At 38.5% G+C, this 18,524-nt stretch overlaps 1 long non-coding RNA gene across 1 annotated transcript in view; it reads right to left on the bottom strand.

The window, feature by feature from the left end:
- The window catches only part of LOC113610280 (uncharacterized), a 336,551-nt gene that overhangs the window by 163,364 nt on the left and 154,663 nt on the right, over positions 1 to 18,524 (bottom strand). The window contains exons 7-8 of the long non-coding RNA XR_003429020.1: positions 16,358 to 16,842; positions 6,006 to 6,108 (exon numbers count right to left, since the gene is read on the bottom strand). This is a non-coding gene — a long non-coding RNA (uncharacterized LOC113610280). The remainder of the gene's footprint in view (positions 1 to 6,005; positions 6,109 to 16,357; positions 16,843 to 18,524) is intronic.

Here is an 18,524-nt window from a genome sequence, read left to right as displayed (position 1 = left end):
CTCAGACATGTATAACTTGTCTGTGCTTGAATTAATTTGTCTATGAAATGAACATCATATTGGCAAAGCCTTTAAATGAAGCTTAGCTTTTGAATATAAAAAAATTATAAACCTCCTAAAAATGAAGTAGGAGGAGAATTTGGAAAAGGAAGAGAAGAAAGTTTTGATGGTTCATTACAGAAAATTTCATAGCCATTTCTCGATGAGATGCTACAAAATTTCTTTAATGAGCCAATTCCAGTCTTAACTCGAAAAAACTACTCTGCTGCTACTGCTGAAATTTGAATTATTGGTTTTCATCTCTGACATAAACACCACTATTTTTTTAAACGGGCCAAGTCTTTTAAAATTTTAGCTAACTTTAAATAGTACCTTTACTAAATAATACATAAATTTTTATTGAATTATAATTGACATACATTAGTATATTAGTTTCAGGTGTATAACATAGAGATTCGATATTTTTATACATTATGAAATGGTCACCACAATAAGTCTAGTTAGCATGTGTCACCATACAAAGTCATTACAATATTATTGATGATATTCCTTATGATGTACATTACATCCCCATGAATTATTTTTATAACTGAAGTTTGTACCTCTTAACCCCTTTCACCTACTTCACCTGTCCCTCCACCCACCTCCCCTCTGGCAACCATCAGGTTCTCTGTATCTATGAGTCTGTTTCTGTTTTGTTTGTTTGTTTTGTTTTTTAGATTCCACATATAAGTGCAATCATGTGGTATTACTTCACTATTACCCTCTAGGTCCATCCATGTTGTTGCAAATGGTAAGATTTCATTCTTTTATGGTTGAGTAATATTCCATCATATTCCATCAGAGAGAGAGAGAGAGAGAGAGAGAGAGAGAGAGAGAGAGATCACATCTTCTTTATCCATTCATCTATCATTGGACACTTAAGTTGCCTCCATATCTTGGCTATTATAAATAATGCTTCAATGAACATGGGGGTGGATATATCTTTCGAATTAGTGTTTTTCATTTTGTTTTCATTTTCTTTGGATAAATAATCAGAAGTGGAAATGCTGGATCATATAGTTTGTAATTTTTAATTTTGGGGGAAACCTCTATACTGTTTTCCACAGTGAGTACACCAATTTACATTTCCACCAACAATGCACACAGGTTCCCTTTTCACCATATTCTCACCAACTCTATTTTTGGTCTGGAAAGAGCCATTCTAACAGGTGTGAGGTAATATCTCACTGTAGTTTTGATGTATACTTCCCTGGTTATTAGTAATGTTGAGCATCTTTTCATGTAACTATTGGTCATCTGTATGGTTTCCTTGGAAAAATGTCTATTCAGGTCCTCTGCCTTCTTTTTTAATCAGATTGTTTTTGTTTTGTTATTGAGTTGTAGGAGTTCTTCATATATTTTGGATATCAAACCCTTATCAGATATTCTAATGTGCAACTACCCAAATTATAGAGTGCGCATTTTTCAAAATAAGTCAAATACTGAATTATATTTTACTGAATTATAAACTCATATAAATATATTGGAACACAACTAATTAAAAGAAATCTATGTCTCCACCCAATATATCACATTTGGCTACTTTTCAAATGAAACAGTTATGTAGAATTGGCTATAAGACATTCTATAATAAATGTATCAGGTCTGAGTCTACTGAAAGAGCAGTAAATTACCCACTTTTAGAAGGTATATTAATATTTCAAACACTAGTGCAATATTTCTCAATTTTTCCCAGTTCCCAGCACATATCATGAATTTACAAGGGATAATGGTTGGCACTCACATTTCTTTCCTTTTTCCGTATTCTTTTTAGTCTATTATCTGCATTTTCATATTCTTAATCAAGTAAGAATTTATACCTGCCATGTCCAATTCATTCTGAAAGGTGCTACAGAAAATACAACATAATTAAGCCATCAAAAAAAATACTATAGACTACCGTATGACCCTGCAATCCCACTCCTGGGCATATATCCAGAGAAAAACATGGTCCAAAAGTATACATCCACCCCAATGTTCACTGCAGCACTATTTACAATAGCCAAGACATGGAAGCAACTTAAATGTCCATCAACAGAAGATGGATAAAGAAGATGTGGTACATATATACAATGGAATATTACTCAGCCATTAAAAAGAATAAAATAATGCAATTTGCAGCAAAATGGATGGACCTAGAGATTGTCACACTGAATGAAGTCAGAGAAAGAGAAACATAGTATGATATGCTTATATGCGGAATCTAAAAAGAAATGATACAAATGAACTTATTCACAAAACAGAACAGGCTCACAGATTTAGAGAAGGAACTTATGGTTACGGGGGCAGAGAGGGTGGAGGGAAGGGATAGTTAGGGAGTTTGGAACTGACATCTACACACTGTTATATTTAAAATGGATAACCAACAAGGACCTACTATATAGCACAGGGAACTCTGCTCAATGTTATCTGGCAGCCTGGATGAGAGGGAAGTGTAGGGGAGAATGGATACATGTATATGTATGGCTGAGTCGCTTTGCTGTGCACCTGAAACTATCACAACATTGTTAATCGGCTATACTCCAATATAAAATAAAAAGTTAAAAAATTAGTACACAGTATAAGGGTAAGACATAGACACAAAAATCTCTTGAATCAAGTAAACACAGAGGAATGCCATATAATGTTAAAGACAATATAAATAACTCACATTCAAAAGGAAGTTGAGCGCTCCAGTGCCCAAATTAGATTAGAACTGCATGTGAAAGGTACATTTCCTGGAAGATAATAGGTGCTCAATAAATGTTAGGGAATTTTGTTTTCCCCTTGCTTTCCCTCAGCTGAAAGTTTTGTGAATAAAGGGAGAGCTAAGTATTAAAAGATGGGTAAGATTTGAATAGGCAAAAAGGAATGGAACAGGCATTAATACAGGATATTGTTATGACAAAAGGTACAGAGGCAGGGTGACATATTCTGATTTAATAAACTGTTCCCTCCAGTTGGAAGAGAGGTGTTGGTAATGGAGGAATGGGATATACGTGTGGGAGTCCCATGACCTTTGGTATTTGGGCTTGGAAGTAGCCATCTATATATTTCTACTATCAACTGAATATCTATCAAATGCATATTGAATCTAGAATGAGTGCTGGAAGTTTATCAGGACATTCAGTCCTCTGCTACTCTTTCCTTGCCCAACAGCCCTCTCCAATCTTAATTTCCATAATTATCCTGCATAGATTTCATGGTTTGAACATTCTGATTTCTCTCTTACCAGTACTCTAGATTCCCCTACCCCCTTGTCTTTCCATAGCATCTGCTTGGCAAAACCCCACCTCCAGGTGAACTCAACTGTTCACTTTTTTTTTTAACATCTTTATTGGAGTATAATTGCTTTACAATGGTGTGTTAGTTTCTGCTGTATAACAAAGTGAATCAGCTATACATACACATATATCCCCATATCTCCTCCCTCTTGTGTCTCCCTCCCACCCTCCCTATCCCACCCCTCTAGGTGGTCACAAAGCACCGAGCTGATCTCCCTGTGCCATGTGGCTGCTTCCCACTAGCTATCTATTTTACATTTGGTAGTGTATATATGTCCATGCCACTCTCTCACTTCGTCCCAGCTTACCCTTCCCCCTCCCTGTGTCTTCAAGTCCATTCTCTACATCTGTGTCTTTATTCCTGTCCTGCCCCTAGGTTCTTCAGAACTTTTTGTTTTTGTTAGATTCCATATATATGTGTTAGCATACTGTATTTATTTTTCCCTTTTTGACTTACTTCACTCTGTATGACAGACTCTAGGTCCATCCACCTCACTACAAATAACTCAGTTTCGTTTCTTTTTATGGCTGAGTAATATTCCATTGCATATATGTGCCACATCTTCTTTATCCATGCATCTGTCAACAGACACTTAGGTTGATTCCACGTCCTGGCTATTGTAAATCGTGCTGCAATGAACATTGTGGTACGTGAATCTTTTTGAATTATGGTTTGCTCAGGGTTATGCCCACTAGTGGGATTGCTGGGTCATATGGTAGTTCTATTTGTAGTTTTTTAAGGAACCTCCATACTGTTCTCCATAGTGGCTGTGGAGAACAATCAATCAACTGTTTACTCTTTCCATGAAACTTCACAGGTTTGGTTCAGTGTTGCATGGTGCAGGTGAGAAGTAGCAACCGGGCAATTTGCAATCATAAATCTGTGATCATCACTCTCTGCTGGGCTCTCCAAGCTGGCTGTCAGGGAACCTACCAGGATTCCTTAGCCATGATCATTTCCCATGCTGCTTTAATCTCACTTCCCTCCCCTCAAATCTCTGATAGCTACACTTTACCTTGCACTTCCATCCCATAACCTTTCCCCCTACTCCACGGAGAAAGAGAAGTCATCATAAGGGAGCTTCTCAACTTCTATCTAACCTACCAAATCTACCCTTGTTTTCAACTCTCCGTTTCTCTTCTACTACTGGAAAAATAGCACTATCCATCATTGCATATAAAGCTAAACCCTCGACAAGTACGATGAAATCCATCCTAGTGTTCTCTGGGACGCTAATCTGTAATTAATCTCTCTCGCTTATTAAACCTTCTCATCAGTATTTAAACAGGCTCAAGTCTTATGGTGGGAAAGGGGGAAATCTTCTTTCCAAGACCTCTTTAATCCAATGCCCTATTGCATTTCTACTCTTCGCAGTCAAACTTCCTGAAAAACTTGACAGTACTCACTTTGTTCCCTCACTTCCCACTTCCCCCTTAATTCACTGCAATCTAGTTTTCTCTGCCATGAATTGCTCTACCAGAATAGCTCTCACCAAGATCACCAAAGTCTATGTATGAATAAATTCAGTGTACATTTTCAGTTGTTTTATCACTTGCCTTTCTTCAGCATTTGACACCATAGATTACTTTTTAAAAATAGTCTTCCTGTGGCTTCTATGGTTCTTCACTCTAGTGATTTAGTATAGACCTTTCTGATTGCTCCTTTGCAGTCTCCTTTACAAGTTTCTCTTCTTATCCCTATTCCTTAGAGAGTAAATATCAGCCTTTTTCACTATGCACATTTTCTCTGGGCTATCTTATTTACTCCCAAGATTCTAAAGTCCCCCTAAATCTTTCATCTCAATCTCTTCTATGAACTTCAGACCTATATCTCCAACTACTTCCTGGATGTCTCCAAATGGATATCCATGAGAAACCCAAAGGCAACATAGGCCCCAAACTGAAGTCATTCCCCTCATCCCCCAAGTGGCTTCCCTCTGCAGGTTTCCTGTCTCAGTAAAGGCTGTCATCACCCAGCTAGCCACTCAAACCTGAACTCAAGTTCAAGTTTCTCTCCGTCTCTCTCTCTCTGTCTCTCTCCACACCCACACACACACACACACACACACACACACACACACACACTCAGTCTACCACAAGTTGTACAGAGTCTGATGCTGATTACCACAAGCATCCTATCACCCAGTTCATTTTATCTTTTCAACCATTTCAGTGACCGCAACTGTTCAAAATCATGTAATCTTTATGGATCATTAGTGTAACTAAAATGATCACCTGTGGGGAGGTTTAAAGTTCTGGTTCTTTTTATAGAAGATTGGGAAAAAAATCTAGTAAACGTTTCTCAGTTTCTTCCTCTCATCTTTTTAATGATAGTGTTGGTAAGATGATACCCCCAATTTTCTCACAGTTTTTTGCAGATACACATCATTAATGTTTGATCATGCTGACAAAACTGGGAGAAACACGTTTTCTTTCTGCAAACACACTATTTCTACAGCCGGGGGGGAAATACATGTTATTGCTGCTTGGCTGGCTGGCTGCATCAACTCGATTTCTCTAACAGGCTGAACTAAAACAACCGAATCAATGTTCCAAATATCTGCTGGAATTAAGAGCAATAGTGAGAATGCCACAAGGAAATCTAGCTATTTCCCTGTTAACTACAAATCAACAACAGATCACCTGTGTGAGGCAAACTTCACAAGTGGTATTAAGCTTGTTTTTCATGGTCATACCTACCTCTTCCTCAGTCTCTGCAGAAAGAGGTCCACACGCGGACTTGAAGTTAAAAGCCGTCTTTCCTCTTGGTTAACATGCCTTTGTGGATGATATCAATTATTTCCTACATTCAGGAAAGAGAGTAAAGACAAAAATTAGTAAGACACCATGGTATAGATGCACAACTACATCTATACCTTGTAATGGGTGAGAAACACCCATTACATAGATAGGAACTCCTGTTTGAGACATAAGTTCATATATTTTAATAGTTTTGAGTACAATTTACATTAGGAAATGGCACCAGCTTAGCCAAAAACCCAAGTGTAATCCTCAGTTTTTCTCTTTCCTTCACCTTCCACCTCAGCAAGCCTTGACAGCTCACCTCCAAGCTAAGCTCTAAATCTATCCAATTCTTCCCCTCCCCCTAGCTGCACCCATAATTCAAGCCACCACCCTTTCTCACTGGGTCCACTACAACAGCCCCTGACGGTCTGTGTCCACTTTGACTTCCACTAGAATCTCTTTTCCATACAATCATCAAGTTGATCTTCCTAAAATGTAATTCAGATCATATCATTCCTGTGCATAAAAGCTTTCAGAGAATTTTTCTTTGCCCATAGAGAAAAATACACACCTGACATCCTAAGAGGCCTTCTGTGAGCTGGCCCCTACCTAACCCGAGCTCCCTCTCTGATCTCACCAACTACTCTCCCCATCTCTCTGTGATCCAGCCACGCTTTCCTGTTCCTGAGACCTACCACTTGCTGTTCCCTCTGACTGGGACCCTTTGTTTCCAGATGCTTCATGGCTGTCTCCTTGTCTTCAGCTCTCAGACTCGCTATCACAGGGGCCTCCTCTGGCCACCCCATCTAAATTAACCACCTTCACTATCCATCACATCAAATGTTTCATTGTCTTTATCATACATTCAAAGGTCTGAAACAATCTTGTTCATTTATTCTTTTTGTTTGTTTTCCCATTAGAATGTAATTTCATAAGTGCAGAAACTTTTCTTATATTTCTCATGTTGAATTCCCAGTGGCTAGAACAGGGATTGGCAAACTTTTTCTGTAAAGGACCAGACAGTAAGTGTTTTAGACTTTGTAGGACATGCAGTCTTTGTTGCAACTACCCCAGCTCTGGTTTGTTAGCATAAAAGCAGCTGTAGACCATAGCTAATGGGAGTGTGTCTGTGTTCCATTAAAACTTTATTTCTGAACACTGAAATCTGAATTTCATACAATGTTAACGTTCCACAAAATGTTATTCTTCTTTTGATTTTTTAAATTATTTAAAAACGTGAGGGACTTCCCTGGCGGTCCAGTGGTTAAGACTCCATGCTCCCAATGCAGGGGGCATGGGTTCAATCCCTGGCTGGGGAACTGAGATCCCACATGCCACCACGGCTTGGCCTAAAAATATTTAAAACAAACAAACAACAACAAAATGTGGAAACCATTCGTAGCTCATGGGCTGTGCAAAAACAGGCAGCTGGCCAGATTTGGCCTGCAGGCCGTAGTTTGACCGCCCCTGATCTGGAATGGCTGTTGTTACACATAGAAGGCTTGCAGAAAAGATTAACTGTTTAATGAATAAATGAACAAGGAAATGCATTTTCCTTGTAAACATTAATAGACTTGCCATGGGCCAGGAGTTAATATGATAACCCATTCTACTTCTTCAACCCTCAAGATGGATTTTCTCTATATGCTTGGATGTTTTGATATTTGTTTACGGGAATCAGAATCAGTATACGATGTGAAGTTCTTATAAGAACAGCTTGGACCTTTTGATTACTTGGGGTATAAAAGACCAACTAAATTGGGTTGGGATCTGTATTCAAGATCAAAACTTACACATTTCACTTCAAAAAGCTTAAACCCTACGATGGAAAAAAAAAGGCATTGCTCTTAATATATATACGATGAGTGAAATAAGAGTCATGAGTGAAATAAGAAAACCCTCAAAGATAATTTTAGAAAGATTATTTTTACCTGTTCCTTTAACTCCCTACTTTATATCTTGGGGAAGGTTTCCTAAAGAAAGTAATATTTGAGGAGTTTTAAATTATGGCTTGGACATGGGTCACGTTCACTCTCATTAGGATTGTTTTCTTGTCTATGACCATGTTTCTTGAAACGCTTCTCTTTTAACTATACCCACTCAGCCCAAAAGTTCAAATAAATAAAAGAGATTATACTTCTGTTTCTAAGTTAAGATTAGAACAAACATTAAGTTGAAACAATAAAAGGGAAATAATAAAGGTAAAAATCTTTAAGAAGTTAAAATGACAAATAAAGGATTAATGTTAAGATGTTAATCATTCTCAAAAAAATGATTTCCCCAATAAATCAGATTAAATCCCTCATCAGAGGGAAAACACATACTGTCTTAAGGAAAGGTTTCAACAGCTTCAACAGCTCCTGGCAGCAGAAACTGGGCCGGAACGTTTGGAATGACAGCATGAGTTTGCACAAGCGATCAACTGATAGCTCTAAAGAATATTGAGGTTCTGTTGGAAGTAACGGTTAAACTGGGGGCTGTAACTTACTTTAGAGTAGCCCATCACTGTCTGCTTCTAAATTGTCACGTGTAAAAGTGAATCACAAAGTGGAGAAATTTTGAGAGATTTCTTGGGCTGTCTCTAAGATGTATTTCATAAGTGTCAATCTCACTCTGATTAATAAAGAAAGTGCACAATGTGTGGTGGAGTGCTTATTCTTCTGGAAACTCCAACAGACTATACTAACATTTATAGCCTTTATGAGGAAAGAAGAAGGAAGGAAGAAAGGAAGGGCAGAAGGAAAGATGGGAAGGTGGGTGGAAATGTCCTTTTCTTTGCAATCACTTTCAATCTGGAAAGTGATATGAAGCTTTCTCAATCAACAGTCCTCATCTGGGTGTACTTTTCTAAGCTCATGCTTGAACTACTGAGAGCATCCTCAAGGTTTGCTCACCTTTCATTGAGAATGGAACGTGAGGTATCTGTATGAAAGCCAAGTTCTGAGTAAACCTGAGACGATTTACAGTTTCAGGTGGGAATCAGGTGCTATTCAAGACTAAACTAACTAACTAAACTTGGCAATTTTGCCTGGACTAAACATTTAATGGTACACAAATTATGAGGCATATCAGGAGTGGGGGGAGCTCCATTGCTAGAAAGTGAATTCAACAAGCACACAGTTTAGCTTTGTATACTTCCCACCTGGAACCCAGCCCCATGGCTAAGACATAATGGATACTCAATAAATGTCTGTGTGCCGTGTGGAAATATACCTAACTATAAGGTCGGTACTTTCAGGCTTCTAGAGTTAAAAGCTGACAGTCCCACCTGAATAGCCAAAGCAATCCTGAGAAAGGAACAAAGCTGGAAGCATCACATGCCCTGATTTCAAACTATATTACAAAGCTACAGTAATCAAACCAGTATGGTACTTGAATAAAAACAAACACATAGATCAGTGGAACAGAATAGAGAGCCCAGAAATAAACCCACGCATATATGGTCAATTAATTTATGACAAAGGAGCCAAGAATATACAATGGGGAAAGGACAGTGTCTTCAATAAATGGTGTTGGGAAAACTGGACAGCTACATGCAAAAGAATGAAACTAGACCACTATCTTACACCATACACAAAAATTTACTCAAATGGATTAAAATTTGTATGTAAGACCTGAAACCATAAAACCCTTAGAGGAAAACTTAGATGGTGAGCTCCTTGACATCAGTCTTGGCAATGGTTTTTTGGATTTGACACCAAAAGCAAAGGTAACAAAATCAAAAATAAACAAGTTGGACTACATCAAACTAAAAATCTTCTGCACACTAAAAGAAACCATCAACAAAATGAAAAGGTAACCTACTGAATGGGGGAAAGTACTTCCAGATCATAGCTCTGGTAAGGGGATTAATATCCAAAATATATAAAGAACTCATACACACTAATATGTATAAAATAGATAACTAATAAGAACTTGCTGTATAAAAAATAAAATTAAAATATTCAAAATAAACTAATTTTTAAAAAAATACTCATACAAGTTAATAGCAAAGAAACAAATAATCAGATTAAAAAATGGGCAGAGGATCTGAATAGTCATTTTTTCCAATGAAGACATACAGATGGGCAATAGTCACATGAAAAGATCATCAACATTACTAATCACCAGGGAAATGTAAATCAAAATCTTAATGAGATATTACCTCACTATTTGGCTATTATCAAAAAGACAAAAAATAACCAAGAGTTGATAAGGATGTGGAGAAAAGAGAACCCACGTGCATTATTGGTGGGAATGTAAACTGGTGCAACCACTACAGAAAATAGTATAGAGGTTCCTCAAAAATTTTAAAATAGAAATAACATATGATCCAGCAACTCCACTTCTGGGTACTTATCTGAAGAAAATGAAAAACACTAATTCAAAAAGATATATTGCCCTCCACACCCTGCCATGTTCTTTGCAGCATTGTTTACAATAGCCAAGATATGGAAATAACCTACATATTCCTTAATGTATGAATGGATAAAGAAGATGTGGCATATATATAAAATGGAATATTATTTGGCCATAAAAAAGAATGAAGTCTTGCAATTTTCAGCAACATGGATGGACCTCGAGGGCATTATGTTAAGTGAAATAAGTCAGACAGAGAAAGACAAATACCACATGATCTCTCTTATGTGTGAAATCTAAAAAATAAAATAAAAACCAAGCTCATAGATACAGAGAACAGATTGGTGGTTGCAAGAGGCTGGGGATAGGTGGTGGAAAAAAATGGGTGAATTGGTTTGTTTGGTTTTAGTTTAAATAAGTTGAATAATTTAAAATAATAATAATAATAACATAAAATAAAGACCTAGCTACAAAAATTTAATTAATTAAATTTTAAAGGTCATGGGGGTGTAATGTACAGCATGGTGACTACAGTTAATAATGCTATAATGCATATTTAAAGTTGCTCAGAGAATAAATGTTAAAAGCTTCCATCACAAGAAAAAAAGTTCTGTACATATGTATGGTGATGGATGTTAACTAGACTTACTATGAAGATCACTTGGCGGTATCTATTATACAAATATCAAATCATTATGTTGTACACCTGGAACTAATACAATGTTGTGTATCAATTATATCTCAATTAAAAAAACCTGACAATCTCTTCTTCGACCCATCCTCCTCCAAATGTATCCATCAGGTGATATTTTACTCATACTAGGAGACACTGCACATATGAGACTCTGCATTGTGTATGTGTGTGTGTGTTTAGGTGTGTGTTTCCTTCACTGCACAACTGTTATTGCTAGACACAAACTGAGGGAGACAGAGCTAGCTGAGAGTTTCTGAGATTAAGACTAAAAGGCCTATAGTGGTGGACATAGGAAGCAGGCCTGGCCTTACTAAAATTAAGTATCTCTCTCCCAACAGAGGTGTGTGCCTGTCAGTTCAAGATGTTACGAGACAGTAGAGAAAATTATTTTGCTTTCACTGCCTAATGTTCCAAAAAAAAGGAAGACCTCATAAAACTGAAGCTATCTCTATATCAACTACTTGTAGCCATTAGCTCACTAGTGGAAGCATAGAAGGTAATGAAGATGATGTAAAGGTCTGAAACAAGAAAGGAAGTTCGAGTGGAGGTTAAGAACTTCTTTGAGTCTTTACAGAGAATGGTTATCAGGGAATTGCAGAGGGAACACTTCCTTGATAAGAAAGTGCTTAAGAGCAATACTAGTCAATTAGAATCTGTTTTCCTTAGAAGTTGACATTTTGATTGCAGTATAATTAAAATTATCTATAACACTTTGCAAATTGAATACAGAAAAACACTAAACACAAAACTAAGTGATTTGGAGAGAGAAGGAAGGAAACAGGGAAAAACAGACCAGAGAAAGTAGAGCTCTTCAACCTCTTAATTTACAAATGAGGAAATTGAGTCTAAGTTTAAATGACACAGAAGTTTACTCAGCAAATTAGTCTCTGGGGATCAGACTGGCTGCTAATGAAAGGAAATTCCAACCAAGGTGATATGAGGTCTAGCAGAGGTATTTTGAGCAGGCAGAAAGTCCAATGTCCTTCATTTATTTATTTTTCATAATTTTTTTTTTATTATTTTTGGCTGCATTGGGTCTTCGTTGCTGTGCACGGGCTTTCTCTAGTTGCGGCAAGTGGGGGCTACTCTTTGTTGCTGTGCACGGGCTTCTCATTGTGCTGGCTTCTCTTGTTGCAGAGCACGGGCTCTAGGGGCATGGGCTTCAGTAGTTGTGGCTCACAAGATCTAGAGCGCAGGCTCAGTAGTTGTGGCACAAGGGCTTAGTTGCTCCACGGCATCTGGGATCTTCCCAGAACAGGGCTCAAACCCATGTCCCCTGCATTGGCAGGCGGATTCTTAACCACTGCACCACCAGAGAAGTCCCAGTCCAATGTCTTTCAAAGCAAACCCTATTTATATACAGAGTGAAGTAGTTTTGAGAGATACACACTATGTAAATATATCTTAAAATTCTAAAGCCAACCTTAAATGCCATTATGAACACAACATAGAGAGGGATAGCCCCACTCAAGGCATTCTTTAGGTTTACTCAGGTTATTTGTGCCATGTAAACAAACTGCCTTGGCAAAAATTAGGCAATTATCTGAAAAATAGACATCTTATTTGTACAGTTCAAAAGGAAGTTGACCCAAACTACACAAATATAGTAATTACCTCCATTTTCCACTTCGCAGCCATGTATTATTTTTAAATCCCTGGAATGGTATGTGCTATTACTTTGATGACTTCACACACACACACACACACACACACACACAAAGACACAGTGAAGAAAAATCTGTCTCCACCAGAGGAAGGAAAAAGAAATGCCTGTTTCCATAGTTAACCCATGAAGGAAGTCTCCATTTCCATTAGGACCTTCTTGTTTGCTGTTTCCCAGAATGACCAGCTTCCAAAGTACTATTTACTGACACAAGTCAAGATGCTCCTCCCAATAAAATGAAGGTAGATTTAAAGTTTGAAGTGGGCACAAGGGGAGGGAGGTAGAGAAGGAGAGGTGTGCCGCTGTTGAGGTTATTGTAATTATGGTGGTGAGCTGAAACACCTTCCTGTGTGTGATTATCAGCTCAAGTGTGGCTTGTTTTGAGAATTAAGATACTACTTACTTAGGCTCAGTGAAGTTTGTGTGACTCTCTTGGTCCTTTGAGTAAACAGATCTTTCTCTCTGTCTTCTCCAAATGAAAAAACAATTGCACTTATATAATTTATCTTGTCTCCCAACAAAGTCTTTGAAGCTAATTCCTTGTCTAAAATGTGGTGAACTAACTACAAGGAAGGAAAAAACTTCACACTGACTGAACTTAGTTTGGGCTGTGTTGGGCTGCACCCTGTACTGGCCCAGCTTCAAGACCAAAGTTAGAGCCCAGAGTCAGTGACAGAGACATCAATGGTTTTTAGAGGGTGGGCGAGCTTACACGTCTGAAGCAAGGTCCCCGAGAAACACCCCACCATGCGCAGCTGACGATGGGCAGGATGTGACTGCAGTCTTCACTCCGGGAGGGAGGGGGGAGGTTACCATTTATAGGGGGAACTGACGTCAGGTTGGCTCGTGGGTTACCAGGGAAACTAGCAGGGGGCAGGCCCCTCACCGCCCCTTTGAAAAGCTATCAGGTGGAGATGTTCTATCTAAATGTTAGAACAATCACCAGCTGGGTTGGGGGCAAGTATATAGGAAGGTCAGTCATGTGAGTAGAGGGTAGGTGAAGCAGGCGCTGGTCCAGCCAGGGATGTACAGAGAGCAAGAGAACAGACATCTTGGGTGGCCTGATCATACAGACTGTTACATTTTTGCTTAATCTAAATAGATCTCTTAAGCAAGGGGAATGCTATGACTCTTTGATATTTAATTTATACTGATTTCTCTAAAGAATTTCTGAGTCTTTTTTCCAACTCAGCCATGCTTATACACACCCCTTGTCAACTTACTAAGGTCACAAATGCCTCTCCAGGAAAGCGATACACTCTCCATTCCCATGTGGGGGATGGAGAGTATCAGAATCTCCAAGAGGAAATCTGTAATTATTATTAGCAGTAACCATTGTGTTGAGTATCTCCTCTGTGTAGATTTCCAGGGTAAATATGTAAGAACTTAAAGAGATACACAACTATAAAATGTGTCCTATTCCTCAATTTAATTGGGAAACAAGGCTTGTGCACAAAAAAAGATAAAAGCAGAAATAACACAATGCAAGGGGGCCAAACTCAAAGAAAGCACTACAGGCCATAAAATTTACAGGTGTTTACTAAGCAAAACATGAGAAGTTCCCAAGGGCTGAAGAGGTGACTCTTTCCTTATTTACCTTGATTCAGGGAAGCCCTAAGTAAGGTTTCTCAAAACTCTTTTAAACATGTGTTCCAGCTTCTACAGCATTTAATTCCCATCAATTAAGTGACTCAACTGATTCAGAGAAGCTGGGGTCAAGAGGGGAGGAGTGAATTTCAAAGTAGTGTAAAGATAGGAAGTAGTTTCCCTTTGTTTATGAATGACATCTCAAACGTACAGGATTATTTTTCGAAGGGTTTCTCTTCAGTCTGCCTTGGGCAAAAAGGCAGCTGGCTTGATGTTGCTTCTTTTCTCCCACTGTCATTTTCAGCATATGCTGTAGATGGATCCTCTCTAAGAATGTGTGAAAGTCACACCAGCTGGGGCCCCGCTAGGAACTAATAGATGAGTATCTGTCATCCAGCAGGTCCCAAGTATGGCCAGACTCTGGAGAGTGAAAGAAAGTTTCCTTAAAAGAAAGCATGTGGGGCTTCCCTGGTGGTGCACTGGTTGAGAGTCCGCCTGCCAATGCAGGGGACACGGGTTCGTGCCCCAGTCCAGGAAGATTCCACATGCCACGGAGAGGCTGGGCCTGTGAGCCATGGCCGCTGAGCCTGCGCGTCCGGAGCCTGTCCGCAACGGGAGAGGCCACAACAGGGAGGGGCCCGCGTACCCAAAAAAAAAAAAAAAAAAAAGCATGTGAAAACACCCCAAACCAACAAGCACTTGATGGGGCACTCAGAAACATTTCCTAAACTTTCCTCACTCAAGTCATATCTACAATACATGAGACAATGGGTCTATATGAAAAATTAAAAGAACTATGTTTCAATCATCTAGTATTTACAGATATCTGGATGACTGAAGTTTTCAGTTTTCACCCAAATATGAGATTGGAGTTTATAATATTTACCCAACTATTCACTAAATTTGACAATCTGAGGGTCTGGAGTCAATTTAACAGTGACAATTATTCATTTGAAAGAGTACACAGGTGCCACATAATCATACTGTAGATTAAGATATCATTTTCCAAAAAAAAATGGAATATAATTTACAGAGAACTCAGACAAGAAGGTGGTATGATTAAGTGGGAAGACACATTGTGAGGACTCATCGTTGAGATTAAAGAGTGAAATGGAGATTAAAAAAAATATTCTTCCTCCTGTCAAGGACTGTTTGTTAGATCAATCTAATTGATTTCAAACTACACATTCTAAACAAATTTAAGTTCTAAGCATAACATTACTGAGTGCCAACCCCATCCCCGACTAGCTGTGTCATTCAACCTCCTTTGCTTTTTTTCTCATTTGCAGAATGTAAAAAATAGTACCATACTTGCTCTGACTACCTTAGAAGATTACTCTGGGGATTGAATTATTAAAAGAGCAGAAAAGTGCTTCAAAAAACTTTAAAAGCACTTTGCAAATGCTAAAGTTAAAAATTTTTAAATACAGCATAATTAGCCATCTAGCTTTAAAATTAAAAGAGTGTAGTATCATTAAAAAAGTATGGCTTAATTATAACAATATCTTTATTTATACCAAAGGATTAAATAGTAAGAATATTGAATTTTCCACTTTGTACTTACAAAATCTTCTTCATTGATCCGGAGAAGCTAAGAAGGTAAATGTGTTCTCACATTCATCGTTGCTACTTGTTTTATAATATAGTCACACTCATATGCTATTTCCTTTCTAATTTTCTCATTTCCTCAGACTCTTCAAAATAAAATTACTTTGGTGTATGAAACTATCTTTAGAGAAAGTAAAATTAATATCGGTATTTTCCTTAAAAGTACGAATCAAAATTCTGAGTGAATTCCATGGCTGATGTTGACAGTCATCTCAACTTTATCTCCTAAAAAAGTAAATGTACATATTTTTCTTCCCTAATTTTAAAATTGCTTTTTCATGTTAGTTCTTATTCTTGAAATACCAGTAAAACTATAAAGGATACTACTTATAATTATTCAGGGTTTTTTTTTTTCTTTTAATGCCCCAGCCACTGGGCTGAGCCCTTTACCTGTTCATCATTTTATTTTATACTAACCTCATGTATATATCCTTACTGTACAGTGAGAAAAATGAGGCCAGAGAGGTTAAGCAACTTGCCCAGTGTCACACAGCTAGAACTAGAATGGGGTAGATCCCAAGTATATGGTGAATCCATCGCACAATACTACTTCTCTCTCTCTCAATCTTTCCATCTCAAGGCAGGTAAGTTTTTCTTCATTCAATCAAGGTCATCAATCTTGGTTACAGGTAGTTGTACTTCTTCCTTATTCAGCTTTGTTCAGTGAGTCACAATGTTTAAGTACTTTCGAAATAAGCCCCAAAGTCACCTTTACCATCACAGCTGGCCGGTTTCTGTCAAACAGTGGGTCTAGCTACAGACGTGAGATTCCACTGACATGTGCCTCATGCTTCTGCTTCTCTTCCTCCTGAGACCCTTGCTCCTGAGCTCTAAGAATACTCTGCTGCCATAGCGGTATCAAGATTCTAGTGTAGAGTTACAGTCTTTTGAAATGTTTGACACTGAAACAGAACACAGAAGACATCATCTCAGCAGTTAGATACGCTTTGGTTTTTTTTCTGTACTCCCTGTTTGCAAATCCAAGCATCAGTCCTATATTAAATCTGAAGGATCACTATATCAATGTTCAATTTGAAAGATCTAATAATAAAAAGAGGATTTATCTGAAGTCTACCTGCATGTTTTTGAGGCCACTTCCTCCATCCACCAACATTCAAAAGATACAGGCGGTATTCAGTCCTTGAGTTACTAACAGCTTCTCTGTGCTGATGAAAACCGGTTTCATGTCCCACCTTTAACTGTAGAACCAGTTAAAACTAAGCTCAGTGTCCAAAGATGATACCAAAGTAAGACTGAGTATTTCTTCAAAGTGTCCAGTATTCCCCATAGTAGATACTGATACAGAGATACTTTCATAAGCTTTCCCCCAGATGGTTACTTTCCAAGGAACTTTGAGAGCAGAGGACAAAACAAATATGTCTTCTGTTAGTAAAGCCCGGTCCAAGTTTGAAGCTGAAAATTTTTAATTAACATAATAAAATTCTGCAAATTCTACCAAGATTGAAAACTGAATCTATATACTTTTGGTTAAATGGCTTTGTACCTAGTTTTTGTTCTATTCTGTTTTGTTTCCCATAAAGGCCAGGTCCTTATGGGTAACATGGAAACCAGTGAAGAATGAAAACATATAGAAGTTGTTGGTTGAATGGATGGAAATTATTCTACCATGAGATAAGAATGGGCATTTAGGGAAACCCCAACCAAAATTAACAGAAGACCCCTGAAAGCAGAGGGGCTAAGTATGAGGGACTAGTCAGAAAAGATAAAAGTAGCCTCTAAATGGTGAAATGAGTATCAGTTGTAGAGGACAGTCCTCCACTCGGTTCTGCCAGGAACAGTTCCTATTTACCCTTGTCACCGTTCGTCTTAAACTTGACAGAGTTGTATACCTTGGTGTTACTCAGGAGGTAATAAGGTAATAAGGTAATAAGGTAATAAGCTTCATTTTACCAAGATTTTCAACAGCATGAAAGTGTAGTTCTTGCACTCTTCAATCCTCTTGGGACTAGCAAGGCTTAGCAGCAGGAAGCATGTAAAAATTTCATCCCAAATCTTTGACAGCTTCAGAAGCTGGTGTTTTTGCTTTAGGATGTCCAAAACAATTCTGGAACTTTATCATTGAAGAAGCTAACTCTAGGACTTTGACATATTTTGAAAAGTGAAAAAGTCCGGTTTTTCTTCTTGCCTGCTTCCTCCAGATCAGGACAGAAAGTCTTTATATCAAACCAGCAAACTTGGTCTTCACAGGATTTCCACAGGCAGTGGGAGACCCACATGTCCACAAAGCAGAGAGCCTCCAAGAGTAGGTGTGCAAGCCAGCAGTCCTCATATCCACAGACTCGGTCCTTCCCCGGAAGGCAAGTAAACACGCAGGGGGGGTAGAGTTGCAATTCCCATGAGGCGAGGCCACTGGTTAGAGTTTCCAGAAGCCGCCAGCAGCTCCCCACCACTTCCCTGCTCTGCCGTCCTTCAGCCCCAGGGGAAAAGTGAAAAGGGCTCTGCTTACCAGTCAAACCACACAGACAAATACCAACTGCTCACAAGGCAGTCCAGCCCCACCTGCAAGAGAACAGCTGGTCCCTTAAAGAGCAGAACACAGGCAGAATACAAGCAGGCCCCAGCT

The sequence above is a fragment of the Aethalodelphis obliquidens genome, unplaced genomic scaffold (genome assembly GCF_003676395.1).
Source record: "Aethalodelphis obliquidens isolate GAN/ISIS:26980383/991018 unplaced genomic scaffold, ASM367639v1 scaffold3, whole genome shotgun sequence".
NCBI classification, from domain to species: domain Eukaryota; kingdom Metazoa; phylum Chordata; class Mammalia; order Artiodactyla; family Delphinidae; genus Aethalodelphis; species Aethalodelphis obliquidens.
Note: the sequence above shows the minus strand (reverse complement) of the source record. Positions and strands in the feature narration are given on the sequence as shown.